Source organism: Pinus tabuliformis, chromosome 3_2 (genome assembly GCF_031772625.1).
Source record: "Pinus tabuliformis cultivar Carrire ecotype Pingquan chromosome 3_2, CPIR1, whole genome shotgun sequence".
NCBI lineage: Eukaryota > Viridiplantae > Streptophyta > Pinopsida > Pinales > Pinaceae > Pinus > Pinus tabuliformis.
The window spans coordinates 841359154-841380259 of NC_142302.1; positions in this window are offsets into that span (position 1 = coordinate 841359154).

The window sequence follows — 21106 nt, forward strand, 5'->3', positions numbered from 1 at the left end:
ATACTCGTCTTTTGAAAAAGGATGTACCTTTCGTCTGGGATCAGGTGGCGCAAGCTTCCTTTGATGCTCTGAAAGATTCTCTAGTAAAAGCATCATTAATGTATGCCCCGGACTACCAAAGAGATTTTAACCTGTATCTGGCTGCAATGGATACGACCATTGCAATGGTTTTAGTTCAAGAATTCGATGGAATTGAACATCCTATATATTATTTAAGTAAAAACTTGAATGATACAGAAAGCAAATATTCTTATGTTGAAAAGCTAGCACTCGCTGTTGTTCAAGCGATACAAAGATTTCGACATTATGTCCTCTTTCGGAAAACTACCATTCTATCAGATTGCAACCCCATGACTTATATATTGTCGCGACAGTTGCTGGGGGGCAAGTATTCAAAATGGATAGAGATCCTTCAAGAGTTTGATCTGGAATTTGTCAAATCCAAATCAAAGAAAGCTTTAGTTTTCGCAGAATTATTGTGCGATCTCCCATCGTCGTCCAACGATGAAACATCAGAAGAGTCAATCGTGGACGAAAGTTTGTTTCTGATATCTGCAAGCAATGAGTGGTATGGGGATATAATAATTTATCTCCAAACCCAAAAATTCAGGCCTGACACCTCTCACTCAAAACAGAGACGTATACGATACCAAGCGAAAGACTACATGATCGTCGGTGATATGCTTTACCGTTGTGGTATCGATACAGTTCTGAGGAGGTGCCTCACCCACGAAGAGGCCGAAAAAGCCCTGAATGAGTGTCATTCAGGCGCGTGTGGGGGGCATCAATCTGGATATGCTACATCACAAAAAATCTTACGAGCAGGATACTTCTGGCCAACCATGTTCAAAGATTGCATAACCGCAGTCAGAAGTTGCCATGCTTGTCAAATTTTTGATAGCAAAACCAGAAGACCGCCCGCACCTTTACAGCCAATAGTTGTTGTTGGGCCTTTCGCCAAATGGGGCATCGATTTCATGACATGTAACCCCACCTCGACCGGGGGGCATGGGTATATTATAGTCGCTGTTGACTATTTTACCAAATGGGCCGAGGCGATGCCTACATTAGATAACACTGGTGAAACAACTGCCCTTTTCTTTTTCAATCATGTAGTCGCCAGGTTCGGCGTACCACAGGCTATAGTTACAGATCATGAATCGCATTTTCACAATCACATGATGGTTGAATTAGCTGCCAAGCTAGGGCTATCTCATGACAGCTCTACCCCGTATTATCCGCAAGCCAACGGACAAGTTGAAGCATTCAACAAGGTCCTGAAGCGTATGTTGCAAAGGATGATCGGGGTTCACAAAAGAAGGTGGCACCTAATCTTGTACTCAGCCTTGTGGGCTTACCGAATATCGGTAAAGAACGTGACCGGGTTCACACCTTTCCAATTGGTGTATGGCCTGGAAGCAGTCTTGCCAATCCAGTGTGAAATCTCGTCTCTTAAACTCGCAATTGATCTCCTCCCCGGAACTTCGGAAGAAGAGGCCCGTTTCTTGGAATTAATCCAATTGGATGAAACCCATCGTGACGCCGCTTTGGCTAACGAAGCCCATAAGAAACGAGTCAAGGTGCAGTTCGACAAAAATGTCAAACCCCGTGTCTTCTCAGAAGGTGACTTGGTCCTGCTTTATGACCAAGAATCCGATAAATTGGGAGGAGGTAAATTTAATTCTTTATGGATGGGCCCCTATATTGTTAAACGAGTGTTAGCAAAAGGAGCCTACGAGTTAATGGATTATGACGGAATTCCACTGGCGCAACCCCGTAATGGGTTGTACCTCAAGCGTTACTATGCTTAAATAGTAACCTGTATGCTTTTGTTGTATTTTGTTTTCGCTAAAGTGTTTGTTTTAGTCGAGTGATCCACCTTTTTACATTTATTGCAGATGTCAAACCTTCTGGATACATGTGTTGGATATGCCGACGGAGTGAGTCGTAGTTCGCGGAACCTATCCTCCGCAGCCTGGGCCATTTTTTATCCAAACGGCGAGTTAGTAAGTTTTAGAGGTGTATGTATTGGGCAATCGACGAATAACATCGCTGAGTACAACGCGTTGATAGAACTACTCTCTGATGCCATCACCCATGGTATACGCCGACTAATTGTCAGGCTAGACTCACAACTCGTAATACTACAACTCAATGGTATATATTCCGTTCGCAATCCAGCTATTTATCGCATGTTCCTAAGGGTTAAGATTTTGGAAAGACAGTTTGATTCAATTCAATACCAGAATATTTCCAGAAACTTAAACACATTAACCGACTCATTAGCAAACTATGTGTTAGATAGACATTTGCGACATTTATAAAAAGAGACACATCATCAATGTTGTACATATGGATCATATAACTCAACCAAAATAAACCTTGAAAATCAAAATATATATATAAGCTGTTTATCGTTCATACATAATGTTCTTTAACCAAGACAAAAATCAGTCATATGACCCAAAAACTCAAAAATGCTAGGGGCACCCTAGCCTAGTGATGCTCATGATAGCACGTCACGGCCTGTGCAATCATGCGCAAGAGATGAGTCCATCGTCTAGGCATGCCAGTAGTATGTCACTGCAACTGTAAAGGTAACTCGTCAATCCTGACATCGGGAATGCTAAGAGTAAGGCTCTCAACCTGCTCCTGCACAGCTGTAAGGATCTCGGCCACGTCAAGGTCGCGGAGAATAACTCTCCCAACAGTCTCCCCTGCTGGGGCAGCAACTGGCGCTCTCAGGCGAACTGCTGGACGAACAGGACCAACATCTGCATGCACACATGAGTTTGATTAAAGTCTTGATAGAATAAAGCACAAGGTCATTATGAATAAGAACAGTAAACAGTAATATGGTCAAAGATTTTACCAATAGCGCCCCACTGTTCGCCATCCGGCAGTACCAAGTCCGGATCACCTTGGAAATCCATACCAACATATGGATACTCGGAATAGACCATCTCCTGACGCTCGAACCACCTGAAGAAGGTATCAGTGAAAGAAATCTGAGATTGACCAGCATGCCTAGACATGTGATCAACCCATCTCTGCATGCGTGGCTCGGTAGGAGAAGGCAAGTCGAGTGTGATATACTGAGGCTGCATCAGTGGTATTTTCTCTAAGGCAAAGGCAGTCAGAATAGAACCAAATCCAAAGTTCTTCAGCTTCCCGTCCTTTACCTTGTTCAACTGAATTTTCATCTGAAGAAGTACTGCATCACACCAGTTGAATATTTTCGGTTGGAGACACTCCAAGGCATGCTGCACATAAGATCTGTTGGCAACATGAAGAGATGCGCTACCGGCCATCCTACTGATAGTATACAGAATGGACCTGAGAGACCTGTCAGTAATCTCACGGATAACAACCTTTCCGTCTCTACTCGGCTGGGAACCCTCCCTACAATACTGGCGGACATAATCTCTCACGGAGTCATTCCCTCGGGCCGAACCTGACAAAGAAATGGGGGCACCCCGCCTCGACAAACCAGTCAAGAAGTAAATGTCTACCAAGGTCAAAGGGATGGATTTGCTCCTGATCTGAAATAATTGGTTAATAGGATCCCAAGCATCAAGCATATACTGCAGTAAAGAGATCTGTGCTCTCATATTAGAGATACGGAAGAACTTCAGCAGGCCACAGTTCCGCAGCGCGTTCACCGTGACAAGGTCATGGAGGGAAATCATGTTCTCTTCTTCATGTTCTCGTTCTCGCCATGTAAGGGTCATTTTGCTCAAGAGTCCCTACAAAACAAACAAGAGAAAGAGTAAGATCCTGGATTTGATGAGAAACTGGCAAAATTTCATCAAAAACTGTGCAATAGAACTATTTTTCTATGATCAATGCAACTGGCTAGTGTCCCACCTACGTTGAAGGTCAAACTACCTTCATGCAGCTTGACATTCAACGCAGGTTTCGAATGGACTGCCTGCGCCGATGGCAGAGCGCCCTAGAAAAACCCCAGGGGCTCATGGGAACATGAAAACAGGCACAGAATGAAAAAGGAAACCATGAAAAGAAAGAGCTAGAGTTTAGCTCCTACCTGGTCCAGACGGCGCCGAAAATCGTCCACAGAATCTCCCGGAATCAGCTGGTGAAAATCAAAGGGGAAGAGGCACCTCCAAAGCTCCAACAAACCAAGTTCAAATGAAATGGTAAAATGAGAGGTAAAAACACCTTTTAATTGCTTTTTACGTAGTTCAAAGAAAAATATTAGGGTTCTATCCTCATTTCCATGCAAATGTTATTCGTTTCTAACTAGTTTGATGCAGCAATTGAGGATACAGTACTATCTTTGAAAAGGGCAAAGCTAGTTATGGTAAAAATAAAAAATTTGACCATATAATCGAGCAGTTTTAGCACAAAGTTCATGCTTGTTAAAAAATAAACGCAAGTTCCGAGCAGTTTTAACGCGGACTTCATGCTCCTTAAAAAATAAACATAAGCAATGAGCAAGTGTTTCCACCAGTGTTTAAGCTCATTTTAAAATAAAAAATGAACCTACCCGGTAAATAACCACAGTGAATGTAATATCATCAGCCATTAAAGCCTTGGTCATGTTTGCACCGTCACCTCCACTTTTCCATTGGCCGATCGTTCACCTCCATATGATTGTTTACCCATTTTGAGGAACAGCTGCGAAGAGTGATTTCACCTAGCCATCCTTGTGACACTACCGTGATTGGAAAATTCCAACCTGTACCTGGAATCAGCTGCTAACCCTGTTTATCACTCGTTCATCAAAAGACGAGTCTTCTTTAAGCTCTTTTCAACTGACTCATAAAATATGAAAAGATTGCCAAGTCCTTGGCCTTCCAGCTCGTTAAAGGGACAGGAAGAGCTATCCCTCCTCTAGATTTTAATCTTTTTGGACCTGAGGGATTACTGCACAAAAAGTTCGAGTGCTTGTTTTATTCGGCTCGTTAAAACTATCGAAAACTCATCCCTTCTGTATTGTTTTATACTTTTTCGGACTTAAGGGATTAGATGACGAAAAAGGAATTTTGGAGTTGAATTTATGTACCTTTTCAGACTCTCTAAAAATGAAAAGGACCGAGTTATCCTTGTCGTTAGACTCGTTAAAATCATTAAATAGCAACAAACTTGTCTTTAGATGAGAACGAGTTTCACTATCGCTAGGCTCGTTAAAACATAGCGATGGGCTTGCCCGAAGGGCAGGTTATAGAACAAGCATATGTTATCCTCCTCAAGCTTGACAAAAATAAAGAGGTACTGGTCAGCAATGACTGGGGAAAAATTGGGAGAAACTAAAGAAAAATTTGATGGTAGCAAGTCGCTCTTGAACATGACACTTTTCCTCCATACCACAATCGGGTTGGGTTGTTTCATTCACCGGTCACATCCATGGTCTCGCCATACCATCCATATTTGGGGTAATGCTACCAATCCATCGCATCAGTGTCGCCATATGTTCAAGAGAATTTGTTCAGAAAAGTCAATCGTGTCCCATCCACTGCCATACATTATCCTTCATCCTTTCATGACCACCACCCTGAATCATATGTCACAGATCGTTTTCACCTCCATTAAAATCATTAGCTCTGTTCCGTGTCACTGATGTGGGATTCATCAAGGCCTTCCTTTGATGGATCGCTTCTTGTCGACATCAGCTCATTATCCAAGAAGTTGATCTAGGAACACCCCCTTCAGTACTTTGAAGCTTGCATGCCACAATGGCAAGTTTCTCACTTCCGGCGACAGGTATACATCAATGACCTTTGACCGAAAGATTTTGCGTGGTGTTCGATGCCAAGTCCTTTATTCACACCACGTGAATTGTACTGCAGTACCTTGAGGGTCAATATCATTATCGATGATTCCTCTCGCGCTTGTTAATGGTTTACATCATTGACCGGTAATCAAGCGATGTCTTCCCATGTTCGACTTCAAAACATTTCTCACATGGATCGACTTGTACTTAGAGTGAAGATCGAACGAGTTTGAAGACCCCGGATCTAGTTTCATCCATCCGGGCTGCGATATATATTCAGGAAAGATAAAGACATTGACATGTACATCATTGCAGCAGATAATCATCCTACTCAAAGGATGATAATTTCATCAAAATTATCAGTCTACCACCAGACGATTGTCTGTTCTATGTACAGAAAAATGAATTTATAAAGTTGAGCATGGGAATGCCCGCCTCAGCTAGATCATGAAAGCAGTATGAAAAATAATGTATTGTATTGTATCTTATTACAGGTCTCCTCCCAGCATTGGATGAACTTCGGATCCCCTTGATAAAGCATTTCGCCCAATAAACAACCTCATACTTTAGGGGGCAACTGTTATAGACATTTTTGTGCCTTACAACATTGAGCAGGAAATGTCCATAATCTAAGGGATCCAAAGTCCCTAAACATGTTGTTCCTACCCCTAGAGGAACAAGGCTAACAAACCACAACAATTCACAGAAGTTCTCCACCAGAAACTGCTAAAAAACAAGTCAATTCAGGATCATTTCAGTGGCTACACTAGCTATTTGCGCTGAATGTCAAAGCCAACACTGGCTACCTGCACTGAATGTCAACTGGAACACTGGCTACCTGCGCTGAACGAGAGTGGACATGTGGGAGGCTCATTTCTCAAGGTGTCAAAAACCCAGGAAGCTTCCAAAATGACACTTGCCTCAGGGAATTCGACTGGTGATGAGTAAGAGGTTCCAAATCTCCAAGTGGAAGCAAGAACCTCCAAGTGGACTCAAGAACTGACAGAGGGAGAGGACACTAGTCAGATCTCAAGCTGACTCATCCTCTCTCCAAACATCTATATATGGATCTCTCCTCCATGAGATCTAAAGGCTGGAATTTTGTTATTGCAAAGAATTGCCGTTGGTTTGAGATTGGAATCATTGGGTGCTTAATGCATTGAAGGGGCTGAAGATAGGAATTCCATTTTCTGGGAAGGAGATGCTGGATTGGAGCCCTCTGGGTTGCATCTCTTCTTGAACCTTGTTATTCATCAATAAAGCTATCTTGGTTTCTCCTATATGCTGATGTATTTTGATGTATGAATGTATTAGTGTATTTAGTTTATTTCTAATCCTAAACTAGTTATGAATGTGAATATTTGTCTTTGTGTAGTGTTCTTCTCTTGTCGCAAGTATCTGTTCTCTTGTCGCAAGTAGCTGTTCTCTTGTGATCTTGCAGGAACCCGTTGAAGCTGGACAAGCAAGAAGGCAAGTAGCTGTGAACACCCAAAGAGAAGAGAGACCGGATCGAGGGACAAACGGAAGACACCGGTAAGTCCATTCATCTCTCTTCTTTCACATTTCATAAAGGAAGAAACCAGAATAGCTGTACTCATTTGTTGCTAAGGCACTGTCACACCTTAGGTGGATAGGATCGTCCTGCATAGGCATTTTTCCCCACAACAGTTATGATTCCATGGGAATGAGGGTTTCATGCATATTTTAGTTTCAAAATTTTTCAGCAATATTCAACAAACTTTAGGCACATGCTGCAACCTCCACAGAGCACTTTCTTGGGCCAAGCACGAAGAAATTTTTATTTTTTTTTTTTCATTTTTTTTTTGGACGGCTAGTTTGCAGATCAGATATGAAACATTTGGTGCAATATTTACAAAAACAAATACCAGATCTAGATTCCTTATGAAAAAATACCAAAATTCAAAAAAACAAATCGGCCAAATCAGAGTCTGGATGAGGGAGATATCGTTGATTTAAAATCAGCTATGTTGTAGAATTTTTTCTTACGAGAACTTGTGGTCGGCGATTCTCATATCATTTTTTGAAGTTTGTGTGTAGAATTTCAAAAAACTAATTGTAGATTTAAAACTTTCTTAAAAGATCACCCAATTTAAAAAAAACGGGTTAAATCAGAGTTCGGATGTGGGAGATATCGCTGATTTAAAATCAACTATTTTTTCATAACTTTTTTAAGGGTGGAAAAGTTGTAGCACTAATATGAGATTCTACAGTTTCCAAATAAGGATTTCCAACACATGGGAAAATGCAAAATGGTCCTTCTGCTTCCAAAAACAGGTTATAATAAATATTTTGAGTTATATTGATCGAGTTATGTCCATTTTAATTCTAGAGCAGCATTTAGAGATGGTTCCCATTGGAGACGTGCCCTCCCAACCTAGTTTAGTAGGCACCTACTTCACATTCATTAGTTTCAACATCGCAGCATTCGGCTTGGGTTATTTGGAGATGTGCCCTCCCACCCCAGGCTATGTAGGCACCTGCTACTTCATCAACCCCCAACATCATGGTTATGGGTCAACCGCACAATATCCTTGTCATCGAAGTCCATTTGCTAGGCCGCACACTATTAGTATCACAATTGGTCACAAGAATCACAAGGTATCTCTATCCTCAAGTCTTTGTTTGTCATGGTTATGGTTTATCCACAAACCCACACTTCATCGAAGTCCATTTGGTAGGCCGCACACTGTTAGTATCGCAGTTGGTCACAAGCATTACAGGGTATATCTAACCTCAGATGTTCGTTCATCATCGTTATGGGTCATCCACAAACCCACACTTCATCGAAGTCCATTTGCTAGGATGCACACTGTTAGTATCACAATTGGTCACAAGCATTACAGGGTACCTCTATCATCAGATCTTTGTTCATCATGGTTATGGGTTAACCACATAAAACCCTTCCCTTCAATGGCTCTTCATATTCAACAAAGGCTTCGTAGGAGGGAACTTCACGCAATGGGGATCATTGCTTCTTAAGGAGGGAGGAATGATCCGAATGGAAAATGGCATCAACCCATGGTATTTATCTACCTATGTTATTCATCCACCCATGGAATTTACCCATGGTATTGTAAGTGGCATCCACCCATGGTATTTTCCCATGGTATTGTGACATCCACCCATGGTATTCATTCACCCATGGTATTTTCCCATGGTATTGTGTCATCCACCCATGGTATTCATTCACTATGGAATTGACGCATGGTGTTGTGACATCCACCCAAGGTATTCATTCACCCATGGAATTGACTCATGGTATTCTGACATCCACCCATGGTATTCATTCACCCATGGAATTGACCCGTGGTATTGTAACTGAAAAATATCATAAGTAACAAGTCTCATTTTGTAAAAGGACAGATTGTCCACAACAATGTATTCCTTACAATTATTATCTATTTTAATAAAAAAAATCTTTGTGGTTTTGTTTATTGGGCATTCTACTCTTTTCCTTCTAGAAATTTCAATTTTTTCTAGATCTTGGGGGCTTTCTCCCCAAGATCCATTTCAATATTTTAGATCTTGAGGGCCTCCCAACAGGATCTGGATCAAGGAAGTTCCATTCTATTAAGAAATCTGGGCGTTGTTGGGATCTCATTAAATTAAAATTTGTTTGTAGATTTATATTGGTTATGGTAAAATTTTACAATGGTATATGTGCATGTGGTAAGAAGAAATAAATGGTTTTTACCCTTGGTATTGTTGGGATTAAATAGTTATAAAAGGAAGATTGATCATGAGCTAAGTATGTTCAAATATGAGGAGTCTTATGTATTCTTGAGAAGATAAACAATAGTAAGAAAGAAGTATAGATCAATGATCAGAACTAAAAATAATTAAGGAGCCAATAATATTTGTCTCTATAGGGGAAATGGAAGGATTATATATAATGATGATAGTGAAAAATATATGTATGACATAAAATTATGATTTTTTTATATCTGCTACCATATTTAATGTAGAAAAGGGTTCCTTGTGAATACTTGTTCATGTGGATTATGGTTATTGATGTTATGAGTTTATGAATTTGCAGTTATTTGTTAGCGAAAGTCTTGACGGTTTATTTTATTGGAGGAATTTCTACAGTTATGTATCTTCTCAGTTAATAGTTGTGTATAAATAATGTTGATGACTTGGCGTGATAATATTAGATAGTTGAGGTTTGGAATGGTCATTATTAAAAAGATATAGTTTGTGTTTCGTGGCTTATGATTTACTAATTGATGTATGGAACATTGGCATTGGCATCAATTTTGATTTCGTGATTCAATAATTACCATTGGTATTCAGTGGTTTTATATTTAGTCATTCTGTGATTTGATTTTATCAGTTGGTTTTTAGTGCTTCAATCAGTATCCTAGTTTGATATTATTTTAGGATAGTGTGGTTTTATCCATCATTGGGTTTCCACCTAAGCATACTAGTGTTTCTATGTGTCTTGTGATGACTTTTTGACGTGGATTTCATTCTATGCTTTCCTTGTTTTATGATGAATACTTCTCATAATCATTGATATATCTAACATAATGCTAGTAATAGAATTATGGGTCAGATGCATTGAAAATAAAAGTATAATCTAGTAAAGTTTTAATTGGGTGTGAAAAATTGAATCCCCCAACATGGCCCCCCCTGCACTCCCAAATCTCCTCGGTATTTCCAACACAAAATGGTATGTATTTGACAATGTGGATTTGATTTATTTTCTTTTGGCTTGTTATATTGATCAGTGATGATGTTGTAGAATTATGATTGAGTATTCAGTGATTCAGAAATGCTATATATGTGATAAGTTACTATTGTGACTGTGTATTTCAGTGATTCAATGGTTGATACACTAATTTAGTATGACAATGTTTTAGTAATTTGTTTGGAGATCCTATTCATGAGATACACATATATACATGGGTATACTTGATGATAGTCGTTTATTGTTTCTGTGTTGAACTTGATCAAGGTTTGTAATGCTGGTTGGTCATGACGATAGATTGATTCTATATTGCATATTGTTGATCAAATATTTCTTATTAGTTTGGTCTATCAGTGATTAGTTGATGATATTTTCCTTTGAGCATATTGATTTGATCAATGATTGGTTGCAAATAGGTATTGGTTGTGCATTAGCATGATCTGGTTTGAGTGATCCAATATAGATATTCAGTGAGCAATGGTCAGTTCAATGATCCAATGATACAATTTTAGTTTTCAGTAATTTGTATTTATTTTATATGCATAGAAAGCACATGTATATGTAGATACCTTTAAAAACAATCACGTATATATGATGAAGTGAACTTGATTAGGACTTGTAATGACATAAAATGGGTTATGTATTATTTACTGTTGATTATGAAGGATTTCTTAAGCAGGATGGGTGGTAGCTAATTGTGTTTGATTGACTGGTCATTGAACTTGAACTTATGTAGTTAGGATGGGTATGTTAGGATTCGTATTAATTCAATGATTCAGAGACTTTGTGATTTAGTATTTCTATTAAGTAATTATTGTGTTCCTTCAATGATTTAGTTGGTTTAGAGTACTTCAATGATTTAGTGATAAATATATGGTATCTTGGTGTTTGGATTGAGCTTATTGATGGGTGTGTGTCTAGTTTCAAAATTTAATGAGAAGTGGTTTGCATGATTTATGATGGTTTGAGTCAGGTGGGTCAAGTGTGAAAATTGTGAAACACGGTCCACAAAGTACTAAGGGTTGCAACCTCCAATGAGTGGGTAGGAGCTTCCTTTTGGAAGGAGATGGTAAATGAGTTTAGGAGGTTGTCCCTTCTAGTAGGTGCTAGAAAATGAGTGGAGGTTGTAGCCTCAATTAGGTAGGCGCCTGTGTGATGGTAGGAGTCTATTCCATTACAAGATGTAATGAAAAAATTATTTATATAATAACAAAGAAAAAAAGCACGACAATTGTAGTGGTTTTCTCCTGCATTGAGTTTCCACCTAAAACCTTGGTGTCCATACATGCTGATGTGTTACTTATGTGTTGTGATTTATGTGTTGTTTATTGCATACTAAGTGGTTAATGAACTAATAAGGCAGTGATTAAGTTAAAGATACGATGGAAGTTATGAAAGTTAATTAATTTGGATATACATAGGCTTAACTCACTGAAATCACATACACACACTATTTTCCTCAATAACAATGGCATACACACGTGGGTTTTCTGAATAATTGTCATGTACATAGTTATGAATATGAAATTTAAAGTTGAAGTGAATTAAAAATATTGATTCACGGCCCCTCGCCCCCTCTAAATATTTTTCCTAACATGGTGGATGTATCCTTATTCCCTATGCTTACTCTTAATGCATGTAAATTGTTTGTGTAAGTGAAAAAAATTAATGTGATGAATACCCTCTTACTTTCTTGAATATTGAGAAAAATTGATGCATGTGAAAACTGAAATGCATCTTTAGTATATTTGAAAAGTTTTTTCGTAAGTAACATGATTTTGTAAAATGTATGGTTTTATGAGATACAACTATGACTAATGTTGCTATTATTATTAAGTAGGAGTAGGTAAATGGAAGCCTAGTGATCTCATTAATATTCTGTAAACACAAAACATAAGTTATCAGCCTCGATATTGCAAGAAGAATGTTGCAGCTCCCAGGGCTAACAACTTTAATTATCAACCTGGGGTTCATACAAACTTAAGAGTTATCGGAACTATATTGCAACATAAACTGCAATCTACCTCTTTTGTCATGATGTAATGGAGTGCATGTACTGAAATCAAATCCTAAAATAATTACAGAAAATGACATGCTTGAAATGGAAACCTTAACCTATTGCAAGAAAGAAAGTACAAGGAAAGAAACCTATTCTAATTGCATAAAGTAAATATCATGGAATAAATGTCAAACATTACATTTCAAAGAGTTTAGATCCATTAACATAGTTCATTGGATGTGGAAATCAAAAAAATCATCATTATATTATCCAATTCATAAATTTTCCCATTAACCCAAATCACTGAAATGTTTTTCGTGGGTAAAGAGGCAAGTTTGAAGTGGTATTTAGTTTTCCATAATCATTGATTTAGAGCCTATAGCTCTTGATTTAATGCTAATGGATAGTAACCAAGATTATTAAGTGAATCGAGGTAAGTATATGCATGTTGGAAAACTACTACATGAAACATAAAATTTTCTATAGGGAGTTATAATTCATTGAATTACCAACCAAATCAAATCCAAATTGGATGGCACAAATTTTTTTATTGACTATTATGTCCTAAGTCTCCATTGCTGTATTTGGGATAAGAAAACTAATCCAAGTAGATAAATGATTATTATGACCTTCCAAAGCTTTTCCAAGGATGAAATGATTTTTGATCCTGCAAAATAACTTACTTCAACCATTTAACCCAACCCTACAACAAGAAATCATTAATACTAAATACATAAATAGAAAAAATATAAGAACAAGAGATACATGTGAATAAGAAGTGAAAAGAAGAAAAACAAATGATACAAAAGGGCTATGATGCTCCTGGGATGTCCAAGCCCAAGAAAAATCAGAGTCCTATGGAGGAGACCAATATTTAGAACCTAAACATGTCACCAATCTTTATTATTTCCATCAATACAATTACAACCCTGTAAGAAATGATAATGAAGATGCAAAAATATGAGTTCTCTCAAGAAGACTAATAAAAAATCCACACCTAGAGGAAAATTTGACTTGGTACTTAAAAAAATTATTAATAATTATTCCCCATCAAAAGGAGGAAGCTTTCCCCACCAAAATCCATTGATTAGTGGATCTGGTTCTCAATACTAGGAATTTGCATTAAATGGCAAAGAAAACATCCCTAAATTTTCTCAATCATTAGAGCTCCATAATCTGTGTCATAATTCCAGAATATATTGTTGATTTATTATTTAATATTGATCCTCTTGTAATAGGGAGCAAGCCCCAAAATTATCTCCTCCTCCAAATCTTCATAATCTGCCCAATATTCTCACAATATTCCACAAAAATAAATAATATTAGGCACAAAAATGAAATTATCCATAAACCTTCCTAATGAAAATATTAAAGTTAAAACTACATTATCTAATGCAAAAATAGAGGTTTAATGTTCTTAAGGATGGTCAGATATGCCTTAATTTATGTCTAATTTAGAGGCCAATCATACTCCCCTACTACAATTGTTGTTCATCCTCTGAGAAATTTAGTGGCCTCATTATGCCTCATTCGTGGCCTCGGTGGCCTCTCTCTTGTGCATTCCTCAGTCCCTTCTCTTAAGAATCTTCGTTGTAAGTTCTGCAAACACAAACCCAAAAATGTAGTTGCTCTTTTGATGATTGTTTAACAACCTTTCAAGAAAAAAAAACATAACTTTCCTCTTTCCCAATGAATTGTATTGGCTTGTAGATTCATTTAATTCATATCCTCTCCCTTGAAATCCTCATTCCATTTTCACTCATTTTTCCAAAATTGTTTATGCATAGAAAAAACAAAGTGTTTCTTGAGACCATTAACTTGCCTTCCTCCCCTTATTCAAGATGGGTTCTTGAATATTTTTTTGTTTGTCAAGGTCTTCCACATCCTTTTCCAACCTTCTGCTAATTTTTCCCACCATTAGGACACCTATGAGTAAGACAAAATCTTTTAATTATGATAAATTTATGATTGTTATTTATTAAATATTGTATTTATGACCTATAATATCTACATTAAAATGTCCTTTTTTTTGTTACTAGTATAGTTTTAAATACACAACCATCTCACATTGGAAATTAGATAGCATATATATATATATATATATATATATATATATATATATATATATATATATATAATCAATATTTTTTTAAATGTTACATATAAACTCTATCTTTTTTTCTCTCTCTCTCTCTCTCTCTCTCTCTCTCTCTCTCTATATATATATATATATATATATATATATATATATATAAAGTATAAATATAATAATTTTTAACTTTTATCCATATAAAATTGATATAAAATTATGTTAAGACATTGAAGTATTTTATTTATGGCTTAGATTAAATTATATATCCTTTAACTGATATATTTTTGTTTTAAATACTACATGTCAACTCCTTCATATTAATTTTGAAATGTAAGATCCATCTTAATCAAATCTCTCAAAGTTCAAACGTAGGATCAAATCTCTCCAAGTGGAAACCTATTTTTTGAGGAATAATTTTGAGTAAAGATTTGTACCTCGAGAGATGAGAGGGAGTATCAAATCTCTCCAAGTGGAAACCTAGGATCAAATCTCTCAAAGTGAAAACCTATTTTTTGAGGAATAATTTTGAGTAAAGGTTTGTACCTTGAGAGATTTGATCCCTCTCAGTGCTTCATAGATCCATGTTTAAGATGGATCTAGGTTGGTTTAATTTTAAATCTAATGATTGAACAAAAACATCTCCCTATACTAAATTGTAAAACACCTCTTAACACAACCAATTTTAAACAAAAAATTAAAATCAAACCCTTTTAAAAAAAAATTAATTCTAGAGTAATTAAATTTTGTATCTTAAATTTATATTATATATGCTATATTTTTTAATTTCTTATATTAATAGATGGGTGTTAAAATATTAATGTCTTTCATCTCTAAATATATATTTACATTTACATATTTACATAATATAGCTATAAAATTACCATATAAATTATCAAATAAAAAATAACATCATGACAAAATATATAAGAAATCACATTGAAAAAAAAAATACCTACCAACGTATATTATTATCATTTACAAAAATCATATTAGTATATATACAATATATATTTCCATTATGTAATTAATTGCGTACGTTGTATATAAATTGAAACAACTCTATAAATGTTGTGTTTATTCAAAATTCAGAAACATTTCATGTACTTGAAATAGATTATTAGTTTCCTTTCTGAATTGGTACTTAATAATGTAAATTTACAACTTGAAAGTTTTTCAAAAATCACTGAAATTTCTGAAAAAGAGTGAGCTATAGAATATTTATCTTGGGAACTTTGTAAGTTCCACATATGCACAAAAATAATATTATTAATTTGGAGAAAACACTAAGTAAAATTAAAGATAGTAGAAAAACATTATTTGGGGTGAAATGTAATTGTAGGCTTGAAAGAAACCAAAAAAGTCGACTAAAGTATATGTGTGTGTGTGTGTGTCTGTTTGTTTCAGAAATATTATTAATTCGTATAATAAATTAAATAAAATGAAAGATTGTAGAAAAAAATTATCTCGAGTGAACTAAGGTAAAATAAAATGTAAGTTTTTGTAGAGTTGTTTAATAGGAGGATTCAAGTACCCTTCTTCCTATTTGACACAATGATATTGATGATGATATATCGATGGTTTTGTTTGTTTCTTTGCTCTTCTAAAGAAGAAGATAAGAAACAAACTAATTTGAAACTTCTTCTTTGATCCTCTGATTTTCCTCAAAAATTTTGATGATCAAAAGAATCGTTGTATTGACATTGACAGGCACAATATATATATATATATATATATATATATATATATATATATATATATATATATATATATATATATATATATATATATGCTTAAAATTTTTTGATTGAGCTAATATATATGTTTACAAACATTTATGCCTAGACGTCTCTCCCTATATGTGCTTGTAGAGTGCCACTCGGCACAATAATATTATTTATGTGTCAACTAACACTAACACATACCACTTGAACTAAAAAGTAGAAATTAATTATACACTAAATTTTTTGAAATATTAATTACTTTATTTAACTATATAAAGTTGATGTAAAATTAAGGTGGAAAGTAAAGCATTTATTTGATTTTATTATTATTATTGCTATTTTGATTTTGTTAAATTTATTTTTACTATTTCTAAATGTAATTTTATGTGACAACATTTTTTTCATAGTAGGCTATAAATCATCTCTTAGTGCAATTAGAAAAAAAATATTGTTATTGGAACTTAATAATAACTTTGTTTGATATTATTAGAAATTTAATTCAATGATAATAATTTAGTACATATTCATTAGTAACAATTAATATTATTAATTAACTAGAAATGTATAATAATTATCACAAATAAGGATGATGATGATGATGATGATTAATTCCCACTAAGAATAATGTTCCCTACTGGTCCTCAAGGAAAAAAAGATAGGCGCTAATTATCATTCCTCAAAATTTTATTTCTTTGATCAAGGATAAGGGAAAGAAGGAGTCGAAGATTATTATAGTTAAGCTTCCTTAATATGTCAAGAAGATTGTAGGTGTGGTTGATGATAGGGAATTGAGAGTGAACGTGAGCAAGAGCCTCAGAGTCTAAAAGGAAGTGTTTTTCATCTTCCACCTCCTTAGTATCACAAATTTGACATATTGTATCATCCGAGGAAGTCTTGAGAGTAGATCACCAGCCAGTCTCACTTCAAAGCTCATGATAATTAGTTCTTATCATATCAATGTTCATTTTCTTCTTATTGTTGTTCAATATAGAGAGATAGTTCTAGTTATCAAGGGTGGGGTTTATCACCTTCGTATAGTCTATTAGCTTATTTTTAACCTCCAACTGCTTACCACCTCACATATTGTCCTTAAAATTGGAGCTAATAGTATCTTTTATATTATCCTTTCTTCCCATGATGATCTCCTCCTTAATACCCCAAAGGTTGAGCCAAGACTCGACATCCTTATGACAGCCACACTTGAGGCACAACTGGGGGGTTTGACTAATGTTAGAAGCAATTTTGGGGAGCCTCTTACATTCCACGTTTTAAAGCTCCTTCTTATACATCAAACATCTAAACATAGACGTACTTCCAATGGTGGACATGCCTGCTTCGATGAAGAGGATAGGATAGGGAGTATTTCCCTTGATCTTGAGGTTGTAGGTTATTAATTTATTCTAGATCATCTCAATCTTTCTCCATGACTCTCTAGATATATTGCAACCCTAAACTTCAAATTTGTATAAGACAACAGGGGTGGCGAGAATCTCAAAGAGGAGCATTTCTTTACTCCAAATGTAAATATTAACTGACTTACAACTATTTTCAAGCTCACAATAAGCTTTCCAACGTCCAATATTTGTTTCCTCGATGCCATAATTTGAGTTGAGCTGATGAGGAATGTCAAAACCCAAATATTTATTAGAAGAAACCTGCTCTAGTCAATGGTTATCAAAGATGAAACTACCCTCAGTGATATTTTTTGATTTAATGATCATGACTTTATTCTTGTCGGTATTAACTATCATATACATCTTGGAGCAGTAGACATGAAGAGTCTTAAGTTTCTTATCTAGATCATCATGTATTTTTGCAAGAAGAATGATATCATCAGCATAAAGTAAAAGAGTAATATGATTATTCCATCGAGCTCAGTGCCCTTACAACCTGCATTTTGTAAGCACTCCTCTAGCTTATCAATGTAAATACCAAAAGGTGTAGGGGATAGGGGACACCCTTGCTTAACCTTGATATTGCATTTAATATCTTTAGAGCACATTTCTTTGGTCCTAAGATTGGAAATGACAGTCTTGTAGAGGCAGATCATAACAATCCTCAGTTCATGAGGAACCATGATCTCTTCAAGTCTCTCATAGAGCTTATCTCGAGGGACCGTGTCGAAATATTTTATAAAGTCCATAAAATACGAGAAAAGATCGGTTTTACTATTGCGAAATTGATTTGCAATGATCGTGAGAGTGACAAGGTGGTCGATAGTCGAGTGTTGTCTCCTAAAATCAGCTTTCCCTTTAGCCCTTTTACTCTAATTCTCAAGCCAAAGGCTAAGATTGTTTTCTAAAATGAGCCCATAAATGTTGGCTAAGATGTGGCTAATCATAACGATCCTGCAGTTAGAGGGAATGGTTTTGCCCCAATTTTAAAAGATAGGCACAACAAGGCTTTGCGTTGAAAGCTTAGGAAAGCCATGTTTTACAACCAAATTGAGAAGCTTGTGGAGATGAGGAATGAGGATAGATCTTCCAATTTTAAATACCTCAGCTTGGTATCCTTCAATATATTTAACTTTCCCATTAGAGAGATTAATAATCCTAAAATCAACATCTTCGAGAGAAAATATATATTCCTTAATAGGAGTGTTGAAGATGGTGCCCATAGTTTTCGGAGAGTCGTACAACTTCTTAAGATAGTTATCCCAATTTTCTAAGGGGATAGAATGATTATCTTTAATTTTACGAACAACCACATTCTACCAAAATTTTCTCGGCCCAAATTCAGAAAGGTGGAGAAGATGTTGTTATCTCTTATTAATACATGACCTCTTCTTCCTCTTGATGAAATCTTTGTATATAGTTAAATTTTGAATATTAATAATTTCATTAGGCGTGTCTCTTATCACTTTCTTCATAATTTTACAGTCCTTTTCATACCAAGGATTGGAAGTTCTATTATTTTTCTTATATGATGTCTCGTTAGAGAACTTGCTAATGGTAGCGGAAAGGGTAGTAGTAAAATCGTAATAGATTTGATCAATGTTGTTATTATAGGTCAAAGAGATTAAGTCCCTTTCTAAATCCCTTAATAAAAGGTTGGCATTACTTCTATCGAAGCGAATGTGTCTTATTCTTTCAATGGTCTCCTACATGTGGGTGGTATCTATAACAAGATTAAGGCATAAAGACAAAGCTCTGTGGTCAAGGTTAGGCTTGTACACGTTAAGTAGTTCAAATTTTGTAATACGGTTGAGTAAATGGGTGTCAAAAATCACATAATGCATGACTCTGCTACCCAACCCATGGAAGTAGGTCATGTGACTAGAGAGAGGCCACTAGTTAATACCATTACAAATTATTAGGTCTTGGAAGCTACAAAGGTTGAGGATCTTGGTGCCGAATAAGTTCTCCATTCTCTCTTCATATTTTCTCTTAAATCTATTAGTTAAGTTACCATCCTCGTTAAGCTAGAACGGGTGAGGACTAAAGTTGTTACTTAATATAATAGCTTGGTTAATAGCAATTTGCACATTAAAGTCCCCCAGAAAAAGGATATTACCTTCATTCATTAGGTTGTAGATGTCATTTTATAAGGTATTGAAAGGACAATTCTTATCGAGGTTATTTTTCTTATAGGATGTAGAGTTGATAGGGGCGAAATAGGAGATTTCAAGAAAGATCGAGTGGTTGTAGAATGAGAGATCTTGATCCAAATGTATTGTTTGAAGGGTCAGTTTTATGAAGTCACATGTGAGAGTAAACAATGTTCCTAATATAACAGGCTATACCACCAAAACCTCTCCTAGAGGATTTCTTATTCCAAATGGACCAAAGAATGAATTCGTGAAGGTGAGGGACACTAGATTTGTCATGCTCCCAAGTTTCAAATAAAAGAATAAGGTACATATCACTTCGGATCCAACTTAACATACGACCTTTACACCAGAGGAAACCATGACAATTCGAGAAGATGACATGGAGTTAACAACAAAATATTAAATATTAGTTAACAACAAAATATTGAAATGAAAAAGTGGTAAATAATCTTCACTACACATGACTTATATCTTGAGAATGCTACAATAACACTTATATATATATATATATATATATATATATATATATATATATATATATATATATATATATATATATAAAGTTAAACATTAGATATTGTATATGATAAAGGGAAACTAATTTTCTAGTACTCATAATAGCCAAAGGGTAAATCAATTACCATGGTTCTACTTTTTGAAGGAGTAATAATACTCAAAGTATAAGTCGATTTCTATAGTCTTATCTCGACAAAGGCAAATAAAAATAATAGACCTTGAGATATATTGTCCTTTTTAAATTTCTATATAAATAAATATTTATTAAGTGATTATTTCAACTAACTATCTTTAATATCGTTGATATATGACTAAATCTATGTTAATATATTTTTGTTAAAACTATTTACAAAGTTTTACTTACACATTTTGTTTCTATTATTAAAATATATTACATGATATATAATAAACAAAAAAATATTAAATAAAGTTTAGAAAGTATTTTAATTTATTATTGCAGTTCTACAAAGTATTATATAAATTATAAAATTTGAAATTCAAATTCCTTATAAATCAAACCAACTAGAAAATAAATATTAAGTAAAAATACTTTTTAAACTATTTATATTATTTGAATTTATAAAATATAATTTTAAATTTTAATATATTTCAATTAAATAAATTAACTAAATTAACACATTTGAATTTCTTTATAATAAACAATTTAACTATAAATATGAACCCATCTTTAAAAATAATAATAATAATAATTTTAATAAATAATAAATTGTTATTTAAAAAGTATTTTGTAGCATTTATAATAGAATAATATTATAAATAATA